The sequence below is a fragment of the Bos indicus genome, chromosome 27 (assembly GCF_029378745.1).
Source record: "Bos indicus isolate NIAB-ARS_2022 breed Sahiwal x Tharparkar chromosome 27, NIAB-ARS_B.indTharparkar_mat_pri_1.0, whole genome shotgun sequence".
Lineage (NCBI taxonomy): Eukaryota > Metazoa > Chordata > Mammalia > Artiodactyla > Bovidae > Bos > Bos indicus.
The window spans coordinates 20,497,363-20,503,362 of record NC_091786.1 but is presented as its reverse complement, the minus strand read 5'-3'; the positions used below and the strand labels follow the sequence as shown (position 1 = coordinate 20,503,362).

The following is a 6,000-nucleotide window of genomic DNA, read 5'->3' as shown; positions in this document are numbered from 1 at the left end:
AAACTCTTTTGGTCCTGAGATTTGAAAAGACCATTACTAATTCAAAATACCTCATCTTGACCCTACCCTGGGCCTGAAGGTAGAACCCCATTGTGCGGGCAGTGAAGAGCTCACAGTTGCCCCCTTTTCCAGAAACTGCTCTCGGGAGGTAGGCACTGCCTTGTCCTTCCCCTCCTCCTCAGTCACAGCCCCCAGCTAATGAATAAGTGATTCTGAGGTTCAAAAGGGCAACTACCTCACCTTTGATGCAGTTAATACTCCAGAGTCCCCACTCCCTGAGCCCCCCGACCTACACATCCGATCTCCGTGGACTGGACCAAGACCAGATCTCATCCTTCTGGGTTCTTTCTCCCTTCCTTCCTGCCTTTTCCTGCTTCACCTTGTAACTTCAAGGTTTTCTCCAAAATGCATTTCTGAATAAATCACAGGCACACAAACTCCTGTTTCAGGCTTGCCGTTAAGAGACAGACACTGGCTTCTCAGGCATACGTGACAATGCTTAAGTTTACTGAAAGCCTGACCTTAACTTGGGGGATGATGTAATGACAACAACATTCAGCTCATCTACTTGGGCCTCATTTGTGTATCCAACAAGAAAGGATACCCTCTCTGCCCTCCAAATATCTCTTCTTCACAAAATAGAACTGCAAAATGCCCAAGTGTTTATGTAGTTCCTTGCCCTTCTTTATCTTTATGTGGTTTCTAAATCAACCGTTTAATGTATGTATGAGAAGGTTGTTTTGATTTGCTTTAATTCCAGCTAAAGAGAATTTTAATTTCTATTTCATCAGTGGGAAAAAAAATGTTGAGGGTACCTGCTCTGTACCCAGGCCCTGGGAATAGAGCAATGAACACAACAAACAAAATCTTATTTTTATGATGCTTAAATTCTAATTGTGGGATACCAAAAATAAAAATAAATAAATAAATAAAAATCATACTTTCTAATAAATAAGAAATTTCCCAAAATAATATATTCAACCTTTTCTCTCAATTTTAACAATGACTTGTTAAACAAACCATCTTTCTGTCCATACGTTGCATTCTAGGCCAAGGAGCTTAATAGCCATTGAAATGTTTTAATGAAATATAGATTGACCAAAATAGTGTCATTCCTATGATGTAATTCCTCACTGGTAGTAAGGAATTCCTCACTGCACCTTTGAAAGTAGATGCTAGGTTTACCCAATAACTGCATTGCCCAATTATTTGCATATTGATGGTGCTTTGGGAATATCAGAGCATCCAATACAGCCTTTTTTCACAATATACACCAAGATTGTGCTTCGAATTAGATCACTGGAGTAACAGACACATTTGCTGGGGAGATGAGGCTAGGTCAAAACAGGGAATCACACAGAACTCTAGCTGCAGGAGAGATGTGAACACTACCAGACACTGAAATGCTTGAGGATGGCACCACTCATCTTCAAAGAGAAGATACTAAATTAATAACATTAATGAAAGAATAAATAAATACCTAATAGACTCATGTAGTGAAAGCTAGCATTTTATGCTCTTTTTTGCTCCTCACTGTCTCTAAGGAAATACATCATGTAATCTTAGGGCTTCCCTGGTGGCTCAGATGGTAAAGAATTCACCTGCAATGCAGAAGACCTGAGTTCAATCCCTGGGTTGGGAAGATCCCCTGGAAAAGGGAATGGCTAACCACTCCATTATTCTTGCCTGGAGAATCCCATGAACAGAGGAGCCTGACCAGCTACAGTCCATAGTGTCACAAAGAGTCGGACATGACTGAGCAACTAACACCCACAATTTTAGACAATCATTTCCTCATAGGACAACAACAAAAAAAATCAGTTAATCTATTTATCTACTCTTTTTCATTGCTGAACCCCAAAATGAACAAGAGGTCCCATTGATTCTCTAGCTAGCCTCATTTCTTGACTATTTAAGGATCACCCAGAGTTTGCTTTTAAGCCCTTTGCAAATTATTGCTCAAATTTTTTTCAGTCCAATCTGTTTTCCCTGACCTTTCAAACTTGGTAGACATTTAATTGTCTTAAACAATGTTTAAGTTTCAAAGTTATCTCTTTTCTTGTAGTAGTTGTTTTGGCTTTGCCCATTACCCATACTAGGAAAATTAAGTAATGTACTTTTCATACTTAATACACTTAGGCTTATCAATTAATACAACTATTTTGTGCTTTGCTTACTTGATCAGTCATGTCTGGCTCTTTGCTATAATTATAAAATTTATTCTCATCAAATATGAAGATTTCACAGAGCTGTAAAAAACAGAGTGCTATAATAAAAGCAAGATTAAATATCATTCACTAGGAAAGGTTGGTCTCAAACTCAAAAAATAATTTCAAAGCCCTATATTTATATGCAAACCATTAATTTCATAAGTATAGAAGGAGAAAATATGAAACATAGCCAAAATTTACTTGAAAAAATAATAAGTGGGAGATTTAACTGTAAACTCAGTGGGATCAATATTGAGATGGGGCAGCTTAAAAACTAAATCCAGTTTTAGCTATGCTGATAGCATCACATGAAGTCACAGTTCTACTATAATACTTTTTAATGTCCCTTCAGGAATATCTATCATCTAAATACCACTTTTTTTTTTTTAATCACCAGCAATGTTAATGCCTGATCAGCTTGACTCACTGAAGTATGTACTGGAACAATTGGAGCTACTTAAGAGTGAGACAAACTGCTATACCAGGGATATCCAAAGAGGAGAGAGAATGAAAGAGTGAGTAGAAAATGTGAAGTCAATGAGGTGAAAAAGAAGACCTGAACAAAAGGCAATAAAATACTCTTCAATCAAATACAGGTGAAATACTCTCCATTTTCCAAGGGAACATCATATGCCAGCAACTGAATGACACTATCAAGTCAATAAACTAAGTACATGTATCCAGAATTCACAAATAACTAAACAGGCATCTGCATTTATCTTCCCTCTCACTGCCTGGATTAGATTTATCATTGCAAGTATATGCATTGTTATTGCTTGCAAAACTGCCCCTGATAACATGAAATGCTATGTGGTTAACATACAAGTAGGTCCTAAAGACACATTTCAATGGTATATCAATGACTGCTGATTGATATCAAAATTATTTCTTTTCAGAAAATTTGACTCCTATAATATGAATTTCAACAAAGGTGTTATTAATGGCATTTTTTAAATTGCATATAACTCTTTCTCCACCTCAAAGGTCATATGCTATTTCCTCAAAAAATGATTCTCCCACCCTCTGAAGAATATATCTGAAGGTATATTCTGTGTTTGGTATGTATTTGAGAGATAAGAGAAAAAGTGTGTAATTTTTTACATTTTATCTGTGTACTGATTTAAAATATTATTATTATTAAAATGTGTATTTTGCAATAATTACATCATGACTCCATTAACATCCACCCAGCAGTTAAAAAAACGAATCATAGTTTCCTGTGATCACCTAATTTAGCATTTTATTTTCTACTAAATGCAACAAACCTCACACAGTTGTAATATTTGAACAGTTCTTTTCTTATACTCCTTCTGCTTCTCCAAGACGTCTCAGCTCAAGCAACTTTCTAATTAAGGAGAGACAAATAAAGTAGCAGGTATTTTGGCAAGTTGCTTTTTAACACTCAATAACATCATCTTCCTAAAAAAAAAAAAAAAAGGAAACTATGGAAAATTCTTCAAAGACTCTTACTTTCTTTATTCTAGTAGTAGGAGAAGTTCAGAAAAATGGTACAATATCAAATTCAAATGCATTAATACTATAATAATAAGGCTCACTCTTAAAACATTACTGAACATTAGGCTATAACTTGATGCCTCAATGGCTAAAAGAATTTGATTTCCTTCCTTCCACATGGCACAAGAATTGCTGCTACTCCCAGCATCAGGTCCAGCAGTTGGAGGAAAAATGTAGCTTGAGGAGTATAACACTTTCACCAAGTCTAGAAGGAAGCACGTGTCTTAAATGTATTCAGTTCAGTTCAGTCACTCAGTCGTGTCCAACTCTTTGCGACCCTATGAATCGCAGCATGCCAGGCCTCCCTGTCCATCACCAACTCACAGAGTTCACTCAGACTCATATCCATCGAGTCAGTGATGCCATCCAGCCATCTCATCCTCTGTTGTCCCTTCCTCCTCCTGCCCCCAATCCCTCCCAGCATCAGTCTTTTCCAATGAGTCAACTCTTCGCATGAGGTGGCCAAAGTACTGGAGTTTCAGCTTTAGCATCTTTCCTTCCAATGAACACCCAGGGCTGATCTCCTTCAGAATGGACTGGTTGGATCTACTTGCAGTCCAAGGGACTCTCAAGAGCCTTCTCCAACACCACAGTTCAAAAGCGTCAATTCTTCAGCTCTCAGCTTTCTTCACAGTCCAACTCTCACATCCATACATGACCACTGGAAAAACCATAGCCTTGACTAGACGGACCTTTGTCGGCAAAGTAATGTCTCTGCTTTTCAATATGCTATCTAGGTTGGTCATGACTTTCCTTCCAAGGAGTAAGCATCTTTTAATTTCATGGCAGCAATCACCATCTGCAGTGATTTTGGAGCCCAAAAAAATAAAGTCTGACACTGTTTCCACTGTTTCCCCATCTATTTCCCATGAAGTGATGGGGCCAGATGCCATGATCTTAGTTTTCTGAACGTTGGACTTTAAGCCAACTTTTTCACTCTCCTCTTTCACCTTCATCAAGAGGCTTTTTAGTTCCTCTTCACTTTCTGCCAAAAGGGTGGTGTCATCTGCATATCTGAGGTGATTGATATTTCTCCTGGCAATCTTGATTCCAGCTTGTGCTTCTTCCAGCCCAGCGTTTCTCATGATGTACTCTGCATAGAAGTTAAATAAGCAGGGTGACAATATACAGCCTTGACATATTCCTTGTCCTATTTGGAACCAGTCTGTTGTTCTATGTCCAGTTCTAACTGTTGCTTCCTGACCTGCATATAGGTTTCTCAAGAGGCAGGTCAGGTGGTCTGGTATTCCCATCTCTTGAAGAATTTTCCACAGTTTATTGTGATCCACACAGTCAAAGGCTTTGGCATAGTCAATAAAGTAGAAATAGATGTATTACAAGCACATAAAACCATCATTTCCCTTCCCAGGAATGTTTTGCTTTGACATTGCCATCTCTTGTTTTCCCCTCAAAGGAAAGATAAATAAAAATCCAAAGAGCTATCTTTATTAAATTCACATCATCACCAATTACTATAAATATGCAACTAAATGTATGCAAGTTTTAGACACATAAGTTGAATCAATGGGGAAGAAATAGGAGAGACTGAGGCTATAATTCAGAGATTAGTTTGATATTATTGGGTCCAATCTAGACTGATTTTTTTCCCCTTACAAAATGATTTGAAGAAATTTCTCTACAATGTTATGATCTCAAAAGGATAATAATGAGAAATGGGACAATGAATATGAGAATATGATATGACAAACATTATCAGCATGTTACTGATTATACCATCCATGAAAACATACAGAACCCCTCTATGAGTACCCATGAGAAAAATCTCTATGATTTCAGTACCAGAGCAAAGTTTTACTTTTACTTTACAGACACAATGATTCTTCCAACCCTTATATTTCTCTGTTTATTCTAGATAGGGAGAGTTCAAGCCAAAGTTTTAACCCCCTCTCATACATAAAAATGACTTTCTGTATGCTTTCATCCCCTAATTGTCCATTTAGTTTTACATCATAATGTGATTACTTCTTCCCTCATACCTCACGTATGTCTGAAAGTAGACCCAAATTCTCTCTTTAAAAAAACATATGGAACAAGTGCAACAGAAATAAACAGTACATTGGGATTCTTATATTTTAAAGGAAATCATTACAATTCTTTAAAAGATAGAAGTTTCTCCCATTCCTACTTTCAGTGGAATGCCTTGCAGTTTTATACACAAAGTTCATCAAGCAACAAACACACAAAATATCTTCCAAGAGAATGTTATAGAAAGTGAGGGGCTAGTTCTACATAACTCTTTGTTTTAATCTTTGAT

The 6,000-nt window shown here is 37.2% G+C and overlaps 1 long non-coding RNA gene across 1 annotated transcript in view; it reads right to left on the bottom strand.

The window, feature by feature from the left end:
- Positions 1-2,248: 2,248 nt before the first annotated feature.
- Positions 2,249-6,000, bottom strand: part of LOC139180237 (uncharacterized) — a 233,163-nt gene continuing 229,411 nt past the window's right edge. Inside the window, exon 3 of the long non-coding RNA XR_011564574.1 lies at positions 2,249-3,629. This is a non-coding gene — a long non-coding RNA (uncharacterized lncRNA). The remainder of the gene's footprint in view (positions 3,630-6,000) is intronic.